We start from the raw sequence: 23,523 nt of genomic DNA, 5'->3' as shown, positions 1-23,523 counted from the left end.
AAGATGAACTGTTCAATAGTAAGTTACTCAAATGTTTCATTTTAACATTATATCAAAGGATCATCTAATGAAAATAATCTGTTATTTAACTATGAAAAAGAGCACAGTGTTGTGGAGATTTGAACTTAGGATCTCCTGTTTATTAGACGGGCAGTAAAAGCAACTAAGCCAGAGAACTTTCATGACAAAGTTTACTGCAATTGCTAGTAGAATGGAGTGCAGTAGAAATCTGTTTTTTTTAATTTTATTTTCTAAGTTGATACAACTCTGTTGTCAAACTCTATAGGTGAGAAGATCAAATTTATTTAAGAATACTTCCTTAATGAGTGACTTACCCTACTTATAGAAAATTGAATTATGTGTTGTGAGTAAAATGCATTAGTTAAATTGAACTCTTAATTTATTTGTCGTCTCTTTCCTTTTCTTTGACATTCTCTTTTCCCCTATTCATTTATGGTATTACTTTCGAATTCTGCAAAACACCAAGTGTTTGTTTCATTTTGAGATCAATCATTCTAAAGTCAACAGAACACTACTCTTGTTTTTAAACTTTATTGAACGTTTACTTGAAGAAATTGAATTTTAAAAGTTTGGACTAAATCTAAATTGTTGCTGGAATTTAAACACAGGACATCCTAGTTATGAGACAGGAGCTTTGACCACTAAACAACAGCAGCTACTTATCTTACAAATATTGAATAACTGACTTAGTGGAGATGACTTGTCCTCAGTGCCTTTAGTGGAGTCTTCTTTATCTGTGGTGAAACGTTGAACAAAAAAGGATTCCCCATCACTTAACAAGAATACCTACATTTTAGTTAACAAGTACTTATAAAAGTAGATTACATTTTTGAGTGGTTTACAAATAATAATTGTAGAGGAATACATCAGTTGCCTTCACCTCTAAGGTTTTAGTTCATATATACCTTGCTATTTGATTTACTCTTCATTTTACATTCAAAGTTTTGCTTCTGTTACCATGAACATTCTCTGAATTTTATTTAATATTAAGATGAACTGTATATTAGTAAAATGACTCAGATTTTTCATTTTTTTATTGTATCAGAGAGTATCTAAGGAAACTGATCTGTAATTTAAGAATAAAAATATCAAGGTGCTGCTGAGATTTGAACTCAGGATCTCCTGTTTACTAGACACGCACTTTAACCAGCTAAGCCACAGCACCTGCTTGACAAATATCACTGGAATAGTTAGCTGAATGGAGTGAAATAGAAATCCTTTTTTTTTCATTTTCTTTTCTAAGTTCCCACAACCCTCCTCTTAAACACTATAGGTGAGAACACTAAATGTATTTAAAAATTATTCCTTAAGAGGTGGGTTACCGTTCTTTTAGAATATTGAATTATGTCTTGTGAGTGAAATGCATTACAAAAATTCAACTCTAAATAGAATTTTCTTCTCTCTCCTCTTTGTTATAATTCTCATTTCCCTTATTCATTCATTGCATTGCTTTGCAATTCTGCAAAATACCAAGTGCTTTTTTCTTTATGAGATGAAGCATTCTAAAGTGAACAGGACACTACTCTTGTTTTGAAACTGTATTTAATATTTACCTGAAAAAATTCAATTCTATAAGTTTGGAGCAAAAATGAGGGGCTGCAGAGATTTGAAATCAGCATTTCCTGTTTACGAGACAGGCGCTTTAACCACTAAGCCACAGCACCTCTTACTCTTAAAATGATTGAATAACTGACTTAGTTGCCATTATTGCTTTTCAATACCTTCGGTGGAGTCTTTTTTTATCTGTGTTATTACGTTAAACATAAAATAATTCCCCATCACTTAAGAAGAGTACCTAAGATTTAGTTAAAAAGTATTCATAAAAGTAGACTACATTTTTCAGTGGCTCACAAATTATTATTGTAGAGGATTGTATCACTTTTCTTCTTCAACTCTAGCACTTTATTTTATATTTATCTTCCTCTTTGATATACCCTTCATTTCACATTCACAGTGTTGCTTCTGTCATCTCGAAAATTCTCAGAATTTTATTTAATATTAAGATGAACTGTCTATTAGTAAGATGACTCAGATTTTTCATTTTTTTATTGTATCAGAGAGTATCTAAGGAAACTGTTCTGTAATTTAACAATCAAAATATCAAGGTGCTGCTGAGATTTCAACTCAGGATCTCCAGTTTACTAGACAGGCGATTTAACCAGCTAAGCCACATCACCTGCTTGACAAATTTCACTGGAATAGTTAGCTGAATGATGTGAAATAGAAATCATTTTTTTTTCATTTTCTTTTCTAAGTTCCCACAACTCTCTTCTTAAACACTACAGTATAGGTGAGAACACTACATTTATTTAAAAATTCTTCCTTAAGAGGTGGCTTACCGTTCTTTCAGAATATTGAATTATGTCCTGTGAGTGAAATGCATTACAAAAATTCAACTCTAAATTGAATTTTCTTCTCTTTCCTCTTTGTTATAATTCTCATTTCCCTTATTCATTCATTGCATTGCTTTGAAATTCTGCAAAATACCAAGTGCTTTTTTCATTATGAGATGAAGCATTCTAAAGTGAACAGGACACTACTCTTGTTTTGGAACTGTATTTAATATTTACTTGAAAAAATTCAATTCTATAAGTTTGGAGCAAAACTGAGGTGTTGCTGAGATTTGAACTCAGGATTTCCTGTTTAAGAGACACGCGCTTTAACCACTAAGCCACAGCACCTCTTACTCTTAAAATGATTGAATAACTGACTTAGTTGCCATTATTGCTTTTCAATACCTGCTGTGGAGTCTTTTTTTATCTGTGTTATTACGTTAAACATAAAAGAATTCCCCATCACTTAAGAAGAGTACCTAAGATTTAGTTAAAAAGTATTCATAAAAGTAGATTACATTTTTCAGTGGCTCACAAATTATTATTGTAGAGGATTGTATCACTTTTCTTCTTCAACTCTAGTGCTTTATTTTATATTTATCTTCCTCTTTGATATACCCTTCATTTCACATTCACAGTCTTGCTTCTGTCATCTCGAAAATACTCAGAATTTTATTTAGTATTAAGATGAACTGTTCAATAGTAAGTTACTCAAATTTTTCATTTTAACATTATATCAAAGGATCATCTAATGAAAATAATCTGTTATTTAACTATGAAAAAGAGCACGGTGTTGTGGAGATTTGAATTCAGGATCTCCTGTTTTTTAGACGGGAAGTCAAAGCAACTAAGCCAGAGAACTTTCATGACAAAGATTACTGCAATTGCTAGTAGAATGGAGTGCAGTAGAAATCTGTTTTTTTTTTATTTTATTTTCTAAGTTGATACAACTCTGTTGTCAAACTCTATAGGTGAGAAGATCAAATTTATTTAAGAATACTTCCTTAATGAGTGACTTACCCTACTTATAGAAGATTGAATTATGTGTTGTAAGTAAAATGCATTGGTTAAATTGAACTCTTAATTTATTTGTCGTCTCTTTCCTTTTCTTTGACATTCTCTTTTCCCCTAATCATTTATGGTATTACTTTCGAATTCTGCAAAACACCAAGTGTTTGTTTCATTTGGAGATCAAGCATTCTAAAGTCAACAGAACACTACTCTTGTTTTTAAGCTTTATTGAACGTTTACTTGAAGAAATTGAATTTTAAAAGTTTGGACTAAATCTAAATTGTTGCTGGAATTTAAACACAGGACATCCTAGTTATGAGACAGGAGCTTTGACCACTAAACAACAGCACCTACTTATCTTACAAATATTGAATAACTGACTTAGTGGAGATGACTTGTCCTCAGTGCGTTTAGTGCAGTCTTCTTTATCTGTGGTGAAACGTTGAACAAAAAAGGATTCCCCATCACTTAAGAAGAATACCTACATTTTAGTTAACAAGTACTTATAAAAGTAGATTACATTTTTGAGTGGTTTACAAATAATAATTGTAGAGGAATACATCAGTGGCCTTCACCTCTGAGGTTTTAGTTCATACATACCTTGCTATTTGATTTACTCTTCATTTTACATTCAAAGTTTTGCTTCTGTTTCCATGAAAATTCTCTGAATTTTATTTAATATTAAGATGAACTGTCTATTAGAAAGATGACTCAGATTTTTCATTTTTTTATTGTATCAGAGAGTATCTAAGGAAACTGATCTGTAATTTAAGAATAAAAATATTAAGGTGCTGCTGAGATTTGAACTCAGGATCTCCAGTCTACTAGACAGGCGCTTTAACAAGCTAAGCCACATCACCTGCTTGACCAATGTCACTGGAATAGTTAGCTGAATGGAGTGAAATAGAAATCGTTTTTTTTTTCATTATCTTTTCTAAGTTCCCACAACTCTCTTCTGAAACACTATAGGTGAGAACACTAAATTTATTTAAAAATTCTTCCTTAAGAGGTGGCTTACCATTCTTTTAGAATATTGAATGATGTCTTGTGAGTGAAATGCATTACAAAAATTCAACTCTAAATTGAATTTTCTTCTCTTTCCTCTTTGTTATAATTCTCATTTCCCTTATTCATTCATTGCATTGCTTTGAAATTCTGCAAAATACCAAGTGCTTTTTTCATTATGAGATGAAGCATTCTAAAGTGAACAGGACACTACTCTTGTTTTGAAACTGTATTTAATATTTACTTGAAAAAATTCAATTCTATAAGTTTGGAGCAAAAGTGAGATGCTGCTGAGATTTGAACTCAGGATTTCCTGTTTAAGAGACAGGCGCTTTAACCACTAAGCCACAGCACCTCTTACTCTTAAAATGATTGAATAACTGACTTAGTTGCCATTATAGCTTTTCAATACCTTCGGTGGAGTCTTTTTTTATCTGTGTTATTACGTTAAACATAAAAGAATTCCCCATCACTTAAGAAGAGTACCTAAGATTTAGTTAAAAAGTATTCATAAAAGTAGACTACATTTTTCAGTGGCTCACAAATTATTATTGTAGAGGATTGTATCACTTTTCTTCTTCAACTCTAGCACTTTATTTTATATTTATCTTCCTCTTTGATATACCCTTCATTTTACATTCACAGTCTTGCTTCTGTCATCTCGAAAATACTCGGAATTTTATTTAGTATTAAGATGAACTGTTCAATAGTAAGTTACTCAAATGTTTCATTTTAACATTATATCAAAGGATCATCTAAGGAAAATAATCTGTTATTTAACTATGAAAAAGAGCACGGTGTTGTGGAGATTTGAACTCAGGATCTCCTGTTTATTAGACGGGCAGTAAAAGCAACTAAGCCAGAGAACTTTCATGACAAAGTTTACTGCAATTGCTAGTAGAATGGAGTGCAGTAGAAATCTGTTTTTTTTTATTTTCTTTTCTAAGTTGATACAACTCTGTTGTCAAACTCTATAGGTGAGAAGATCAAATTTATTTAAGAATACTTCCTTAATGAGTGACTTACCCTACTTATAGAAGATTGAATTATGTGTTGTGAGTAAAATGCATTGGTTAAATTGAACTCTTAATTTATTTGTCGTCTCTTTCCTTTTCTTTGACATTCTCTTTTCCCCTATTCATTTATGGTATTACTTTTGAATTCTGCAAAACACCAAGTGTTTGTTTCATTTTGAGATCAAGCATTCTAAAGTCAACAGAACACTACTCTTGTTTTTAAACTTTATTGAACGTTTACTTGAAGAAATTGAATTTTTAAAGTTTGGACTAAATCTAAATTGTTGCTGGAATTTAAACACAGGACATCCTAGTTATGAGACAGGAGCTTTGACCACTAAACAACAGCAGCTACTTATCTTACAAATATTGAATAACTGACTTAGTGGAGATGACTTGTCCTCAGTGTCTTTAGTGGAGTCTTCTTTATCTGTGGTGAAACGTTGAACAAAAAAGGATTCCCCATCACTTAACAAGAATACCTACATTTTAGTTAACAAGTACTTATAAAAGTAGATTACATTTTTGAGTGGTTTACAAATAATAATTGTAGAGGAATACATCAGTTGCCTTCACCTCTAAGGTTTTAGTTCATATATACCTTGCTATTTGATTTACTCTTCATTTTACATTCAAAGTTTTGCTTCTGTTACCATGAAAATTCTCTGAATTTTATTTAATATTAAGATGAACTGTATATTAGTAAGATGACTCAGATTTTTCATTTTTTAATTGTATCAGAGAGTATCTAAGGAAACTGATCTGTAATTTAAGAATAAAAATATCAAGGTGCTGCTGAGATTTGAACTCAGGATCTCCTGTTTACTAGACAGGTACTTTAACCAGCTAAGCCACAGCACCTGCTTGACAAATGTCACTGGAATAGTTAGCTGAATGGAGTGAAATAGAAATCATTTTTTTTTCATTTTCTTTTCTAAGTTCCCACAACCCTCTTCTTAAACACTATAGGTGAGAACACTAAATGTATTTAAAAATTATTCCTTAAGAGGTGGGTTACCGTTCTTTTAGAATATTGAATTATGTCTTGTGAGTGAAATGCATTACATAAATTCAACTCTAAATTGAATTTTCTTCTCTTTCCTCTTTGTTATAATTCTCATTTCCCTTATTCATTCATTGCATTGCTTTGCAATTCTGCAAAATACCAAGTGCTTTTTTCATTATGAGATGAAGCATTCTAAAGTGAACAGGACACTACTCTTGTTTTGAAACTGTATTTAATATTTACTTGAAAAATTCAATTCTATAAGTTTGGAGCAAAACTGAGGTATTGCTGAGATTTGAACTCAGGATTTCCTGTTTACGAGACAGGCACTTTAACCACTAAGGCACAGCACCTCTTACTCGTAAAATGATTGAATAACTGACTTAGTTGCCATTATTGCTTTTCAATACCTTCGGTGGAGTCTTTTTTTATCTGTGTTATTACGTTAAACATAAAAGAATTCCCCATCACTTAAGAAGAGTAGCTAAGATTTAGTTAAAAAGTATTCATAAAAGTAGACTACATTTTTCAGTGGCTCACAAATTATTATTGTAGAGGATTGTATCACTTTTCTTCTTCAACTCTAGCACTTTATTTTATATTTATCTTCCTCTTTGATATACCCTTCATTTCACATTCACAGTGTTGCTTCTGTCATCTCGAAAATACTCGGAATTTTATTTAGTATTAAGATGAACTGTTCAATAGTAAGTTACTCAAATGTTTCATTTTAACATTATATCAAAGGATCATCTAATGAAAATAATCTGTTATTTAACTATGAAAAAGAGCACGGTGTTGTGGAGATTTGAACTTAGGATCTCCTGTTTATTAGACGGGCAGTAAAAGCAACTAAGCCAGAGAACTTTCATGACAAAGTTTACTGCAATTGCTAGTAGAATGGAGTGCAGTAGAAATCTGTTTTTTTTTATTTTATTTTCTAAGTTGATACAACTCTGTTGTCAAACTCTATAGGTGAGAAGATCAAATTTATTTAAGAATACTTCCTTAATGAGTGACTTACCCTACTTATAGAAGATTGAATTATGTGTTGTGAGTAAAATGCATTGGTTAAATTGAACTCTTAATTTATTTGTCGTCTCTTTCCTTTTCTTTGACATTCTCTTTTCCCCTATTCATTTATGGTATTACTTTTGAATTCTGCAAAACACCAAGTGTTTGTTTCATTTTGAGATCAAGCATTCTAAAGTCAACAGAACACTACTCTTGTTTTTAAACTTTATTGAACGTTTACTTGAAGAAATTGAATTTTAAAAGTTTGGACTAAATCTAAATTGTTGCTGGAATTTAAACACAGGACATCCTAGTTATGAGACAGGAGCTTTGACCACTAAACAACAGCAGCTACTTATCTTACAAATATTGAATAACTGACTTAGTGGAGATGACTTGTCCTCAGTGCCTTTAGTGGAGTCTTCTTTATCTGTGGTGAAACGTTGAACAAAAAAGGATTCCCCATCACTTAACAAGAATACCTACATTTTAGTTAACAAGTACTTATAAAAGTAGATTACATTTTTGAGTGGTTTACAAATAATAATTGTAGAGGAATACATCAGTTGCCTTCACCTCTAAGGTTTTAGTTCATATATACCTTGCTATTTGATTTACTCTTCATTTTACATTCAAAGTTTTGCTTCTGTTACCATGAAAATTCTCTGAATTTTATTTAATATTAAGATGAACTGTATATTAGTAAGATGACTCATATTTTTCATTTTTTAATTGTATCAGAGAGTATCTAAGGAAACTGATCTGTAATTTAAGAATAAGAATATCAAGGTGCTGCTGAGATTTGAACTCAGGATCTCCTGTTTACTAGACAGGTACTTTAACCAGCTAAGCCACAGTACCTGCTTGACAAATATCACTGGAATAGTTAGCTGAATGGAGTGAAATAGAAATCATTTTTTTTTCATTTTATTTTCTAAGTTCCCACAACCCTCTTCTTAAACACTATAGGTGAGAACACTAAATGTATTTAAAAATTATTCCTTAAGAGGTGGGTTACCGTTCTTTTAGAATATTGAATTATGTCTTGTGAGTGAAATGCATTACAAAAATTCAACTCTAAATTGAATTTTCTTCTCTTTCCTCTTTGTTATAATTCTCATTTCCCTTATTCATTCATTGCATTGCTTTGCAATTCTGCAAAATACCAAGTGCTTTTTTCATTATGAGATGAAGCATTCTAAAGTGAACAGGACACTACTCTTGTTTTGAAACTGTATTTAATATTTACTTGAAAAAATTCAATTCTATAAGTTTGGAGCAAAAATGAGGCGCTGCTGAGATTTGAACTCAGCATTTCCTGTTTACGAGACAGGCGCTTTAACCACTAAGCCACAGCACCTCTTACTCTTAAAATGATTGAATAACTGACTTAGTTGCCATTATTGCTTTTCAATACCTTCTGTGGAGTCTTTTTTTATCTGTGTTATTACGTTAAACATAAAAGAATTCCCCATCACTTAAGAAGAGTACCTAAGATTTAGTTAAAAAGTATTCATAAAAGTAGACTACATTTTTCAGTGGCTCACAAATTATTATTGTAGAGGATTGTATCACTTTTCTTCTTCAACTCTAGCACTTTATTTTATATTTATCTTCCTCTTTGATATACCCTTCATTTTACATTCACAGTCTTGCTTCTGTCATCTCGAAAATACTCGGAATTTTATTTAGTATTAAGATGAACTGTTCAATAGTAAGTTAATCAAATTTTTCATTTTAACATCATATCAAAGGATCATCTAATGAAAATAATCTGTTATTTGACTATGAAAAAGAACACGGTGTTGTGGAGATTTGAACTCAGGATCTCCTGTTTATAAGACGGGCAGTCAAAGCAACTAAGGCAGAGAACTTTCATGACAAAGTTTACTGCAATTGCTAGTAGAATGGAGTGCAGTAGAAATCTTTTTTTTTTATTTTCTTTTCAAAGTTGATACAACTCTGTTGTCGAACTCTATAGGTGAGAAGATCAAATTTATTTAAGAATACTTCCTTAATGAGTGACTTACCCTACTTATAGAAGATTGAATTATGTGTTGTGAGTAAAATGCATTGGTTAAATTGAACTCTTAATTTATTTGTCGTCTCTTTCCTTTTCTTTGACATTCTCTTTTACCCTATTCATTTATGGTATTACTTTCGAATTCTGCAAAACACCAAGTGTTTGTTTCATTTGGAGATCAAGCATTCTAAAGTCAACAGAACACTACTCTTGTTTTTAAACTTTATTGAACGTTTACTTGAAGAAATTGAATTTTAAAAGTTTGGACTAAATCTAAATTGTTGCTGGAATTTAAACACAGGACATCCTAGTTATGAGACAGGAGCTTTGACCACTAAACAACAGCACCTACTTATCTTACAAATATTGAATAACTGACTTAGTGGAGATGACTTGTCCTCAGTGCGTTTAGTGCAGTCTTCTTTATCTGTGGTGAAACGTTGAACAAAAAAGGATTCCCCATCACTTAAGAAGAATACCTACATTTTAGTTAACAAGTACTTATAAAAGTAGATTACATTTTTGAGTGGTTTACAAATAATAATTGTAGAGGAATACATCAGTTGCCTTCACCTTTAAGGTTTTAGTTCATATATACCTTGCTATTTGATTTACTCTTCATTTTACATTCAAAGTTTTGCTTCTGTTACCATGAAAATTCTCTGAATTTTATATAATATTATGATGAACTGTCTATTAGAAAGATGACTCAGATTTTTCATTTTTTTATTGTATCAGAGAGTATCTAAGGAAACTGATCTGTAATTTAAGAATAAAAATATCAAGGTGCTGCTGAGATTTGAACTCAGGATCTCCTGTTTACTAGACAGGCGCTTTAACCAGCTAAGCCACATCACCTGCTTGACCAATGTCACTGGAATAGTTAGGTGAATGGAGTGAAATAGAAATCGTTTTTTTTTTCATTTTCTTTTCTAAGTTCCCACAACTCTCTTCTGAAACACTATAGGTGAGAACACTAAATTTATTTAAAAATTCTTCGTTAAGAGGTGGCTTACCGTTCTTTTAGAATATTGAATTATGTCTTGTGAGTGAAATGCATTACAAAAATTCAACTCTAAATTGAATTTTCTTCTCTTTCCTCTTTCTTATAATTCTCATTTCCCTTATTCATTGCATTGCTTTGAAATTCTGCAAAATACCAAGTGCTTTTTTCATTATGAGATGAAGCATTCTAAAGTGAACAGGACACTACTCTTGTTTTGCAACTGTATTTAATATTTACTTGAAAAAATTCAATTCTATAAGTTTGGAGCAAAACTGAGGTGTTGCTGAGATTTGAACTCAGGATTTCCTGTTTAAGAGACACGCGCTTTAACCACTAAGCCACAGCACCTCTTACTCTTAAAATGATTGAATAACTGACTTAGTTGCCATTATTGCTTTTCAATACCTGCTGTGGAGTCTTTTTTTATCTGTGTTATTACGTTAAACATAAAAGAATTCCCCATCACTTAAGAAGAGTACCTAAGATTTAGTTAAAAAGTATTCATAAAAGTAGATTACATTTTTCAGTGGCTCACAAATTATTATTGTAGAGGATTGTATCACTTTTCTTCTTCAACTCTAGTGCTTTATTTTATATTTATCTTCCTCTTTGATATACCCTTCATTTCACATTCACAGTCTTGCTTCTGTCATCTCGAAAATACTCAGAATTTTATTTAGTATTAAGATGAACTGTTCAATAGTAAGTTACTCAAATTTTTCATTTTAACATTATATCAAAGGATCATCTAATGAAAATAATCTGTTATTTAACTATGAAAAAGAGCACGGTGTTGTGGAGATTTGAACTCAGGATCTCCTGTTTTTTAGACGGGAAGTCAAAGCAACTAAGCCAGAGAACTTTCATGACAAAGATTACTGCAATTGCTAGTAGAATGGAGTGCAGTAGAAATCTGTTTTTTTTTTATTTTATTTTCTAAGTTGATACAACTCTGTTGTCAAACTCTATAGGTGAGAAGATCAAATTTATTTAAGAATACTTCCTTAATGAGTGACTTACCCTACTTATAGAAGATTGAATTATGTGTTGTAAGTAAAATGCATTGGTTAAATTGAACTCTTAATTTATTTGTCGTCTCTTTCCTTTTCTTTGACATTCTCTTTTCCCCTAATCATTTATGGTATTACTTTCGAATTCTGCAAAACACCAAGTGTTTGTTTCATTTGGAGATCAAGCATTCTAAAGTCAACAGAACACTACTCTTGTTTTTAAGCTTTATTGAACGTTTACTTGAAGAAATTGAATTTTAAAAGTTTGGACTAAATCTAAATTGTTGCTGGAATTTAAACACAGGACATCCTAGTTATGAGACAGGAGCTTTGACCACTAAACAACAGCACCTACTTATCTTACAAATATTGAATAACTGACTTAGTGGAGATGACTTGTCCTCAGTGCGTTTAGTGCAGTCTTCTTTATCTGTGGTGAAACGTTGAACAAAAAAGGATTCCCCATCACTTAAGAAGAATACCTACATTTTAGTTAACAAGTACTTATAAAAGTAGATTACATTTTTGAGTGGTTTACAAATAATAATTGTAGAGGAATACATCAGTGGCCTTCACCTCTGAGGTTTTAGTTCATACATACCTTGCTATTTGATTTACTCTTCATTTTACATTCAAAGTTTTGCTTCTGTTTCCATGAAAATTCTCTGAATTTTATTTAATATTAAGATGAACTGTCTATTAGAAAGATGACTCAGATTTTTCATTTTTTTATTGTATCAGAGAGTATCTAAGGAAACTGATCTGTAATTTAAGAATAAAAATATTAAGGTGCTGCTGAGATTTGAACTCAGGATCTCCAGTCTACTAGACAGGCGCTTTAACAAGCTAAGCCACATCACCTGCTTGACCAATGTCACTGGAATAGTTAGCTGAATGGAGTGAAATAGAAATCGTTTTTTTTTTCATTATCTTTTCTAAGTTCCCACAACTCTCTTCTGAAACACTATAGGTGAGAACACTAAATTTATTTAAAAATTCTTCCTTAAGAGGTGGCTTACCATTCTTTTAGAATATTGAATGATGTCTTGTGAGTGAAATGCATTACAAAAATTCAACTCTAAATTGAATTTTCTTCTCTTTCCTCTTTGTTATAATTCTCATTTCCCTTATTCATTCATTGCATTGCTTTGAAATTCTGCAAAATACCAAGTGCTTTTTTCATTATGAGATGAAGCATTCTAAAGTGAACAGGACACTACTCTTGTTTTGAAACTGTATTTAATATTTACTTGAAAAAATTCAATTCTATAAGTTTGGAGCAAAAGTGAGATGCTGCTGAGATTTGAACTCAGGATTTCCTGTTTAAGAGACAGGCGCTTTAACCACTAAGCCACAGCACCTCTTACTCTTAAAATGATTGAATAACTGACTTAGTTGCCATTATAGCTTTTCAATACCTTCGGTGGAGTCTTTTTTTATCTGTGTTATTACGTTAAACATAAAAGAATTCCCCATCACTTAAGAAGAGTACCTAAGATTTAGTTAAAAAGTATTCATAAAAGTAGACTACATTTTTCAGTGGCTCACAAATTATTATTGTAGAGGATTGTATCACTTTTCTTCTTCAACTCTAGCACTTTATTTTATATTTATCTTCCTCTTTGATATACCCTTCATTTTACATTCACAGTCTTGCTTCTGTCATCTCGAAAATACTCGGAATTTTATTTAGTATTAAGATGAACTGTTCAATAGTAAGTTACTCAAATGTTTCATTTTAACATTATATCAAAGGATCATCTAAGGAAAATAATCTGTTATTTAACTATGAAAAAGAGCACGGTGTTGTGGAGATTTGAACTCAGGATCTCCTGTTTATTAGACGGGCAGTAAAAGCAACTAAGCCAGAGAACTTTCATGACAAAGTTTACTGCAATTGCTAGTAGAATGGAGTGCAGTAGAAATCTGTTTTTTTTTATTTTCTTTTCTAAGTTGATACAACTCTGTTGTCAAACTCTATAGGTGAGAAGATCAAATTTATTTAAGAATACTTCCTTAATGAGTGACTTACCCTACTTATAGAAGATTGAATTATGTGTTGTGAGTAAAATGCATTGGTTAAATTGAACTCTTAATTTATTTGTCGTCTCTTTCCTTTTCTTTGACATTCTCTTTTCCCCTATTCATTTATGGTATTACTTTTGAATTCTGCAAAACACCAAGTGTTTGTTTCATTTTGAGATCAAGCATTCTAAAGTCAACAGAACACTACTCTTGTTTTTAAACTTTATTGAACGTTTACTTGAAGAAATTGAATTTTTAAAGTTTGGACTAAATCTAAATTGTTGCTGGAATTTAAACACAGGACATCCTAGTTATGAGACAGGAGCTTTGACCACTAAACAACAGCAGCTACTTATCTTACAAATATTGAATAACTGACTTAGTGGAGATGACTTGTCCTCAGTGTCTTTAGTGGAGTCTTCTTTATCTGTGGTGAAACGTTGAACAAAAAAGGATTCCCCATCACTTAACAAGAATACCTACATTTTAGTTAACAAGTACTTATAAAAGTAGATTACATTTTTGAGTGGTTTACAAATAATAATTGTAGAGGAATACATCAGTTGCCTTCACCTCTAAGGTTTTAGTTCATATATACCTTGCTATTTGATTTACTCTTCATTTTACATTCAAAGTTTTGCTTCTGTTACCATGAAAATTCTCTGAATTTTATTTAATATTAAGATGAACTGTATATTAGTAAGATGACTCAGATTTTTCATTTTTTAATTGTATCAGAGAGTATCTAAGGAAACTGATCTGTAATTTAAGAATAAAAATATCAAGGTGCTGCTGAGATTTGAACTCAGGATCTCCTGTTTACTAGACAGGTACTTTAACCAGCTAAGCCACAGCACCTGCTTGACAAATGTCACTGGAATAGTTAGCTGAATGGAGTGAAATAGAAATCATTTTTTTTTCATTTTCTTTTCTAAGTTCCCACAACCCTCTTCTTAAACACTATAGGTGAGAACACTAAATGTATTTAAAAATTATTCCTTAAGAGGTGGGTTACCGTTCTTTTAGAATATTGAATTATGTCTTGTGAGTGAAATGCATTACATAAATTCAACTCTAAATTGAATTTTCTTCTCTTTCCTCTTTGTTATAATTCTCATTTCCCTTATTCATTCATTGCATTGCTTTGCAATTCTGCAAAATACCAAGTGCTTTTTTCATTATGAGATGAAGCATTCTAAAGTGAACAGGACACTACTCTTGTTTTGAAACTGTATTTAATATTTACTTGAAAAATTCAATTCTATAAGTTTGGAGCAAAACTGAGGTATTGCTGAGATTTGAACTCAGGATTTCCTGTTTACGAGACAGGCACTTTAACCACTAAGGCACAGCACCTCTTACTCGTAAAATGATTGAATAACTGACTTAGTTGCCATTATTGCTTTTCAATACCTTCGGTGGAGTCTTTTTTTATCTGTGTTATTACGTTAAACATAAAAGAATTCCCCATCACTTAAGAAGAGTAGCTAAGATTTAGTTAAAAAGTATTCATAAAAGTAGACTACATTTTTCAGTGGCTCACAAATTATTATTGTAGAGGATTGTATCACTTTTCTTCTTCAACTCTAGCACTTTATTTTATATTTATCTTCCTCTTTGATATACCCTTCATTTCACATTCACAGTGTTGCTTCTGTCATCTCGAAAATACTCGGAATTTTATTTAGTATTAAGATGAACTGTTCAATAGTAAGTTACTCAAATGTTTCATTTTAACATTATATCAAAGGATCATCTAATGAAAATAATCTGTTATTTAACTATGAAAAAGAGCACGGTGTTGTGGAGATTTGAACTTAGGATCTCCTGTTTATTAGACGGGCAGTAAAAGCAACTAAGCCAGAGAACTTTCATGACAAAGTTTACTGCAATTGCTAGTAGAATGGAGTGCAGTAGAAATCTGTTTTTTTTTATTTTATTTTCTAAGTTGATACAACTCTGTTGTCAAACTCTATAGGTGAGAAGATCAAATTTATTTAAGAATACTTCCTTAATGAGTGACTTACCCTACTTATAGAAGATTGAATTATGTGTTGTGAGTAAAATGCATTGGTTAAATTGAACTCTTAATTTATTTGTCGTCTCTTTCCTTTTCTTTGACATTCTCTTTTCCCCTATTCATTTATGGTATTACTTTTGAATTCTGCAAAACACCAAGTGTTTGTTTCATTTTGAGATCAAGCATTCTAAAGTCAACAGAACACTACTCTTGTTTTTAAACTTTATTGAACGTTTACTTGAAGAAATTGAATTTTAAAAGTTTGGACTAAATCTAAATTGTTGCTGGAATTTAAACACAGGACATCCTAGTTATGAGACAGGAGCTTTGACCACTAAACAACAGCAGCTACTTATCTTACAAATATTGAATAACTGACTTAGTGGAGATGACTTGTCCTCAGTGCCTTTAGTGGAGTCTTCTTTATCTGTGGTGAAACGTTGAACAAAAAAGGATTCCCCATCACTTAACAAGAATACCTACATTTTAGTTAACAAGTACTTATAAAAGTAGATTACATTTTTGAGTGGTTTACAAATAATAATTGTAGAGGAATACATCAGTTGCCTTCACCTCTAAGGTTTTAGTTCATATATACCTTGCTATTTGATTTACTCTTCATTTTACATTCAAAGTTTTGCTTCTGTTACCATGAAAATTCTCTGAATTTTATTTAATATTAAGATGAACTGTATATTAGTAAGATGACTCATATTTTTCATTTTTTAATTGTATCAGAGAGTATCTAAGGAAACTGATCTGTAATTTAAGAATAAGAATATCAAGGTGCTGCTGAGATTTGAACTCAGGATCTCCTGTTTACTAGACAGGTACTTTAACCAGCTAAGCCACAGTACCTGCTTGACAAATATCACTGGAATAGTTAGCTGAATGGAGTGAAATAGAAATCATTTTTTTTTCATTTTATTTTCTAAGTTCCCACAACCCTCTTCTTAAACACTATAGGTGAGAACACTAAATGTATTTAAAAATTATTCCTTAAGAGGTGGGTTACCGTTCTTTTAGAATATTGAATTATGTCTTGTGAGTGAAATGCATTACAAAAATTCAACTCTAAATTGAATTTTCTTCTCTTTCCTCTTTGTTATAATTCTCATTTCCCTTATTCATTCATTGCATTGCTTTGCAATTCTGCAAAATACCAAGTGCTTTTTTCATTATGAGATGAAGCATTCTAAAGTGAACAGGACACTACTCTTGTTTTGAAACTGTATTTAATATTTACTTGAAAAAATTCAATTCTATAAGTTTGGAGCAAAAATGAGGCGCTGCTGAGATTTGAACTCAGCATTTCCTGTTTACGAGACAGGCGCTTTAACCACTAAGCCACAGCACCTCTTACTCTTAAAATGATTGAATAACTGACTTAGTTGCCATTATTGCTTTTCAATACCTTCTGTGGAGTCTTTTTTTATCTGTGTTATTACGTTAAACATAAAAGAATTCCCCATCACTTAAGAAGAGTACCTAAGATTTAGTTAAAAAGTATTCATAAAAGTAGACTACATTTTTCAGTGGCTCACAAATTATTATTGTAGAGGATTGTATCACTTTTCTTCTTCAACTCTAGCACTTTATTTTATATTTATCTTCCTCTTTGATATACCCTTCATTTTACATTCACAGTCTTGCTTCTGTCATCTCGAAAATACTCGGAATTTTATTTAGTATTAAGATGAACTGTTCAATAGTAAGTTAATCAAATTTTTCATTTTAACATCATATCAAAGGATCATCTAATGAAAATAATCTGTTATTTGACTATGAAAAAGAACACGGTGTTGTGGAGATTTGAACTCAGGATCTCCTGTTTATAAGACGGGCAGTCAAAGCAACTAAGGCAGAGAACTTTCATGACAAAGTTTACTGCAATTGCTAGTAGAATGGAGTGCAGTAGAAATCTTTTTTTTTTATTTTCTTTTCAAAGTTGATACAACTCTGTTGTCGAACTCTATAGGTGAGAAGATCAAATTTATTTAAGAATACTTCCTTAATGAGTGACTTACCCTACTTATAGAAGATTGAATTATGTGTTGTGAGTAAAATGCATTGGTTAAATTGAACTCTTAATTTATTTGTCGTCTCTTTCCTTTTCTTTGACATTCTCTTTTACCCTATTCATTTATGGTATTACTTTCGAATTCTGCAAAACACCAAGTGTTTGTTTCATTTGGAGATCAAGCATTCTAAAGTCAACAGAACACTACTCTTGTTTTTAAACTTTATTGAACGTTTACTTGAAGAAATTGAATTTTAAAAGTTTGGACTAAATCTAAATTGTTGCTGGAATTTAAACACAGGACATCCTAGTTATGAGACAGGAGCTTTGACCACTAAACAACAGCACCTACTTATCTTACAAATATTGAATAACTGACTTAGTGGAGATGACTTGTCCTCAGTGCGTTTAGTGCAGTCTTCTTTATCTGTGGTGAAACGTTGAACAAAAAAGGATTCCCCATCACTTAAGAAGAATACCTACATTTTAGTTAACAAGTACTTATAAAAGTAGATTACATTTTTGAGTGGTTTACAAATAATAATTGTAGAGGAATACATCAGTTGCCTTCACCTTTAAGGTTTTAGTTCATATATACCTTGCTATTTGATTTACTCTTCATTTTACATTCAAAGTTTTGCTTCTGTTACCATGAAAATTCTCTGAATTTTATATAATATTATGATGAACTGTCTATTAGAAAGATGACTCAGATTTTTCATTTTTTTATTGTATCAGAGAGTATCTAAGGAAACTGATCTGTAATTTAAGAATAAAAATATCAAGGTGCTGCTGAGATTTGAACTCAGGATCTCCTGTTTACTAGACAGGCGCTTTAACCAGCTAAGCCACATCACCTGCTTGACCAATGTCACTGGAATAGTTAGGTGAATGGAGTGAAATAGAAATCGTTTTTTTTTTCATTTTCTTTTCTAAGTTCCCACAACTCTCTTCTGAAACACTATAGGTGAGAACACTAAATTTATTTAAAAATTCTTCGTTAAGAGGTGGCTTACCGTTCTTTTAGAATATTGAATTATGTCTTGTGAGTGAAATGCATTACAAAAATTCAACTCTAAATTGAATTTTCTTCTCTTTCCTCTTTCTTATAATTCTCATTTCCCTTATTCATTGCATTGCTTTGAAATTCTGCAAAATACCAAGTGCTTTTTTCATTATGAGATGAAGCATTCTAAAGTGAACAGGACACTACTCTTGTTTTGAAACTGTATTTAATATTTACTTGAAAAAATTCAATTCTATAAGTTTGGAGCAAAAGTGAGATGCTGCTGAGATTTGAACTCAGGATTTCCTGTTTAAGAGACAGGCGCTTTAACCACTAAGCCACAGCACCTCTTACTCTTAAAATGATTGAATAACTGACTTAGTTGCCATTATTGCTTTTCAATACCTTCGGTGGAGTCTTTTTTTATCTGTGTTATTACGTTAAACATAAAAGAATTCCCCATCACTTAAGAAGAGTACCTAAGATTTAGTTAAAAAGTATTCATAAAAGTAGACTACATTTTTCAGTGGCTCACAAATTATTATTGTAGAGGATTGTATCAGTTTTCTTCTTCAACTCTAGCACTTTATTTTATATTTATCTTCCTCTTTGATATACCCTTCATTTTACATTCACAGTCTTGCTTCTGTCATCTCGAAAATACTCGGAATTTTATGTAGTATTAAGATGAACTGTTCAATAGTAAGTTACTCAAATGTTTCATTTTAACATTATATCAAAGGATCATCTAATGAAAATAATCTGTTATTTAACTATGAAAAAGAGCACGGTGTTGTGGAGATTTGAACTCAGGATCTCCTGTTTATTAGACGGGCAGTAAAAGCAACTAAGCCAGAGAACTTTCATGACAAAGTTTACTGCAATTGCTAGTAGAATAGAGTGCAGTAGAAATCTGTTTTTTTTAATTTTCTTTTCTAAGTTGATACAACTCTGTTGTCAAACTCTATAGGTGAGAAGATCAAATTTATTTAAGAATACTTCCTTAATGAGTGACTTACCCTACTTATAGAAGATTGAATTATGTGTTGTGAGTAAAATGCTTTGGTTAAATTGAACTCTTAATGTATTTGTCGTCTCTTTCCTTTTCTTTGACATTCTCTTTTCCCCTATTCATTTATGGTATTACTTTCAAATTCTGCAAAACACCAAGTGTTTGTTTCATTTTGAGATCAAGCATTCTAAAGTCAACAGAACACTACTCTTGTTTTTAAACTTTATTGAACGTTTACTTGAAGAAATTGAATTTTAAAAGTTTGGACTAAATCTAAATTGTTGCTGGAATTTAAACACGGGACATCCTAGTTATGAGACAGGAGCTTTGACCACTAAACAACAGCAGCTACTTATCTTACAAATATTGAATAACTGACTTAGTGGAGATGACTTGTCCTCAGTGCCTTTAGTGGAGTCTTCTTTATCTGTGGTGAAACGTTGAACAAAAAAGGATTCCCCATCACTTAACAAGAATACCTACATTTTAGTTAACAAGTACTTATAAAAGTAGATTACATTTTTGAGTGGTTTACAAATAATAATTGTAGAGGAATACATCAGTTGCCTTCACCTCTAAGGTTTTAGTTCATATATACCTTGCTATTTGATTTACTCTTCATTTTACATTCAAAGTTTTGCTTCTGTTACCATGAAAATTCTCTGAATTTTATTTAATATTAAGATGAACTGTATATTAGTAAGATGACTCAGATTTTTCATTTTTTAATTGTATCAGAGAGTATCTAAGGAAACTGATCTGTAATTTAAGAATAAAAATATCAAGGTGCTGCTGAGATTTGAACTCAAGATCTCCTGTTTACTAGACAGGTACTTTAACCAGCTAAGCCACAGCACCTGCTTGACAAATGTTACTGGAATAGTTAGCTGAATGGAGTGAAATAGAAATCATTTTTTTTTCATTTTCTTTTCTAAGTTCCCACAACCCTCTTCTTAAACACTATAGGTGAGAACACTAAATGTATTTAAAAATTATTCCTTAAGAGGTGGGTTACCGTTCTTTTAGAATATTGAATTATGTCTTGTGAGTGAAATGCATTACAAAAATTCAACTCTAAATTGAATTTTCTTCTCTTTCCTCTTTGTTATAATTCTCATTTCCCTTATTCATTCATTGCATTGCTTTGCAATTCTGCAAAATACCAAGTGCTTTTTTCATTATGAGATGAAGCATTCTAAAGTGAACAGGACACTACTCTTGTTTTGAAACTGTATTTAATATTTACTTGAAAAAATTCAATTTTATAAGTTTGGAGCAAAACTGAGGTGCTGCTGAGATTTGAACTCAGGATTATCTGTTTACGAGACAGGCACTTTAACCACTAAGCCACAGCACCTCTTACTCTTAAAATGATTGAATAACTGACTTAGTTGCCATTATTGCTTTTCAATACCTTCTGTGGAGCCTTTTTTTTTCTGTGTTATTACGTTAAACATAAAAGAATTCCCCATCACTTAAGAAGAGTACCTAAGATTTAGTTAAAAAGTATTCATAAAAGTAGACTACATTTTTCAGTGGCTCACAAATTATTATTGTAGAGGATTGTATCACTTTTCTTCTTCAACTCTAGCACTTTATTTTATATTGATCTTCCTCTTTGATATACCCTTCATTTTACATTCACAGTCTTGCTTCTGTCATCTCGAAAATACTCGGAATTTTATTTAGTATTAAGATGAACTGTTCAATAGTAAGTTACTCACATTTTTCATTTTAACATTATATCAAAGGATCATCTAATGAAAATAATCTGTTATTTAACTATGAAAAAGAGCACGGTGTTGTGGACATTTGAACTCAGGATCTCCTGTTTATTAGACGGGCAGTCAAAGCAACTAAGCCAGAGTACTTTCTTGACAAAGTTTACTGCAATTGCTAGTAGAATAGAGTGCAGTAGAAATCTGTTTTTTTTTTTTCTTTTCTAAGTTGATACAACTCTGTTGTCAAACTCTATAGGTGAGAAAATCAAATTTATTTAAGAATACTTCCTTAATGAGTGACTTACCCTACTTATAGAAGATTGAATTATGTGTTGTGAGTAAAATGCTTTGGTTAAATTGAACTCTTAATTTATTTGTCGTCTCTTTCCTTTTCTTTGACATTCTATTTTCCCCTATTCATTTATGGTATTACTTTCGAATTCTGCAAAACACCAAGTGTTTGTTTCATTTGGAGATCAAGCATTCTAAAGTCAACAGAACACTACTCTTGTTTTTAAGCTTTATTGACCGTTTACTTGAAGAAATTGAATTTTAAAAGTATGGTCTAAATCTAAATTGTTGCTGGAATTTAAACACAGGGCATCCTAGTTATGAGACAGGAGCTTTGACCACTAAACAACAGCACCTACTTATTTTACAAATATTGAATAACTGACTTAGTGGAGATGACTTGTCCTCAGTGCCTTTAGTGCAGTCTTCTTTATCTGTGCTGAAACGTTGAACAAAAAAGGATTCCCCATCACATAACAAGAATACCTACATTTTAGGTAACAAGTACTTATAAAAGTAGATTACATTTTTGAGTGGTTTACAAATAATAATTGTAGAGGAATACATCAGTTGTCTTCAACTCTAAGGTTTTAGTTCATATATACCTTGCTATTTGATTTACTCTTCATTTTACATTCAAAGTTTTGCTTCTGTTACCATGAAAATTCTCTGAATTTTATTTAATATTAAGATGAACTGTCTATTAGTAAGATGACTCAGATTTTTCATTTTTTAATTGTATCAGAGAGTATCTAAGGAAACTGATCTGTAATTTAAGAATAAAAATATCAAGGTGCTGCTGAGATTTGAACTCAGGATCTCCTGTTTACTAGACAGGCGCTTTAACCAGCTAAGCCACAACACCTGCTTGACAAACCTCACTGGAATAGTTAGCTGAATGGAGTGAAATAGAAATCATTTTTTTTTTCATTTTCTTTTCTAAGTTCCCACAACTCTCTTCTGAAACACTATAGGTGAGAACACTAAATTTATTTAAAAATTCTTCCTTAAGAGGTGGCTTACCGTTCTTTTAGAATATTGAATTATGTCTTGTGAGTGAAATGCATTACAAAAATTCAACTCTAAATTGAATTTTCTTCTCTTTCCTCTTTGTTATAATTCTCATTTCCCTTATTCATTCATTGCATTGCTTTGAAATTCTGCAAAATACCAAGTGCTTTTTTCATTATGAGATGAAGCATTCTAAAGTGAACAGGACACTACTCTTGTTTTGAAACTCTATTTAATATTTACTTGAAAAAATTCAATTCTATAAGTTTGGAGCAAAACTATGGTGCTGCTGAGATTTGAACTCAGGATTTCCTGTTTACGAGACAGGTGCTTTAACCACTAAGCCACAGCACCTCTTACTCTTAAAATGATTGAATAACTGACTTAGTTATCATTATTGCTTTTCAATACCTTCTGTGGAGTCTTTTTTTATCTGTGTTATTACGTTAAACATAAAAGAATTCCCTATCACTTAAGAAGAGTACCTAAGATTTAGTTAAAAAGTATTCATAAAAGTAGACTACATTTTTCAGTGGCTCACAAATTATTATTGTAGAGGATTGTATCACTTTTCTTCTTCAACTCTATCACTTTATTTTATATTTATCTTCCTCTTTGATATACCCTTCATTTTACATTCACAGTCTTGCTTCTGTCATCTCGAAAATACTCGGAATGTTATTCAGTATTAAGATGAACTGTTCAATAGTAAGTTACTCAAATTTTTCATTTTAACATTATATCAAAGGATCATCTAATGAAAATAATCTGTTATTTAACTATGAAAAAGAGCACGGTGTTGTGGAGATTTGAACTCAGGATCTCCTGTTTATTAGACGGGCAGTCAAAGCAACTAAGCCAGATAACTTTCATGACAAAGTTTACTGCAATTGCTAGTAGAATGGAGTGCAGTAGAAATCTGTTTTTTTTTATTTTCTTTTCTAAGTTGATACAACTCTGTTGTCAAACTCT

General features: G+C 31.3%; 13 non-coding genes across 13 annotated transcripts; all 13 read right to left on the bottom strand.

The window, feature by feature from the left end:
• Nucleotides 1-1,112: 1,112 nt before the first annotated feature.
• Nucleotides 1,113-1,186, bottom strand: TRNAT-AGU (transfer RNA threonine (anticodon AGU)). Its single transcript has one exon. It is a non-coding gene; the product is annotated as a tRNA-Thr (tRNA).
• A 4,987-nt stretch (nt 1,187-6,173) lies between these two features.
• TRNAT-AGU (transfer RNA threonine (anticodon AGU)) lies at nt 6,174-6,247 on the bottom strand. The gene has a single exon. It is a non-coding gene; the product is annotated as a tRNA-Thr (tRNA).
• A 1,946-nt stretch (nt 6,248-8,193) lies between these two features.
• On the bottom strand, nt 8,194-8,267 carry TRNAT-AGU (transfer RNA threonine (anticodon AGU)). Its single transcript has one exon. It is a non-coding gene; the product is annotated as a tRNA-Thr (tRNA).
• Nucleotides 8,268-8,693: 426 nt separating this feature from the next.
• Nucleotides 8,694-8,766, bottom strand: TRNAT-CGU (transfer RNA threonine (anticodon CGU)). Its single transcript has one exon. It is a non-coding gene; the product is annotated as a tRNA-Thr (tRNA).
• A 1,447-nt stretch (nt 8,767-10,213) lies between these two features.
• TRNAT-AGU (transfer RNA threonine (anticodon AGU)) lies at nt 10,214-10,287 on the bottom strand. The gene has a single exon. It is a non-coding gene; the product is annotated as a tRNA-Thr (tRNA).
• Nucleotides 10,288-14,254: 3,967 nt separating this feature from the next.
• On the bottom strand, nt 14,255-14,328 carry TRNAT-AGU (transfer RNA threonine (anticodon AGU)). The gene has a single exon. It is a non-coding gene; the product is annotated as a tRNA-Thr (tRNA).
• A 1,946-nt stretch (nt 14,329-16,274) lies between these two features.
• Nucleotides 16,275-16,348, bottom strand: TRNAT-AGU (transfer RNA threonine (anticodon AGU)). Its single transcript has one exon. It is a non-coding gene; the product is annotated as a tRNA-Thr (tRNA).
• Nucleotides 16,349-16,774: 426 nt separating this feature from the next.
• TRNAT-CGU (transfer RNA threonine (anticodon CGU)) lies at nt 16,775-16,847 on the bottom strand. Its single transcript has one exon. It is a non-coding gene; the product is annotated as a tRNA-Thr (tRNA).
• A 1,447-nt stretch (nt 16,848-18,294) lies between these two features.
• Nucleotides 18,295-18,368, bottom strand: TRNAT-AGU (transfer RNA threonine (anticodon AGU)). Its single transcript has one exon. It is a non-coding gene; the product is annotated as a tRNA-Thr (tRNA).
• A 1,944-nt stretch (nt 18,369-20,312) lies between these two features.
• On the bottom strand, nt 20,313-20,386 carry TRNAT-AGU (transfer RNA threonine (anticodon AGU)). Its single transcript has one exon. It is a non-coding gene; the product is annotated as a tRNA-Thr (tRNA).
• Nucleotides 20,387-20,812: 426 nt separating this feature from the next.
• On the bottom strand, nt 20,813-20,885 carry TRNAT-CGU (transfer RNA threonine (anticodon CGU)). Its single transcript has one exon. It is a non-coding gene; the product is annotated as a tRNA-Thr (tRNA).
• A 1,446-nt stretch (nt 20,886-22,331) lies between these two features.
• TRNAT-AGU (transfer RNA threonine (anticodon AGU)) lies at nt 22,332-22,405 on the bottom strand. Its single transcript has one exon. It is a non-coding gene; the product is annotated as a tRNA-Thr (tRNA).
• Nucleotides 22,406-22,832: 427 nt separating this feature from the next.
• TRNAT-CGU (transfer RNA threonine (anticodon CGU)) lies at nt 22,833-22,905 on the bottom strand. Its single transcript has one exon. It is a non-coding gene; the product is annotated as a tRNA-Thr (tRNA).
• Between the last annotated feature and the right edge of the window lie 618 nt (nt 22,906-23,523).

Source organism: Pleurodeles waltl, chromosome 8 (assembly GCF_031143425.1).
Source record: "Pleurodeles waltl isolate 20211129_DDA chromosome 8, aPleWal1.hap1.20221129, whole genome shotgun sequence".
NCBI lineage: Eukaryota > Metazoa > Chordata > Amphibia > Caudata > Salamandridae > Pleurodeles > Pleurodeles waltl.
This window is presented reverse-complemented; position numbering and strand designations above follow the sequence as displayed.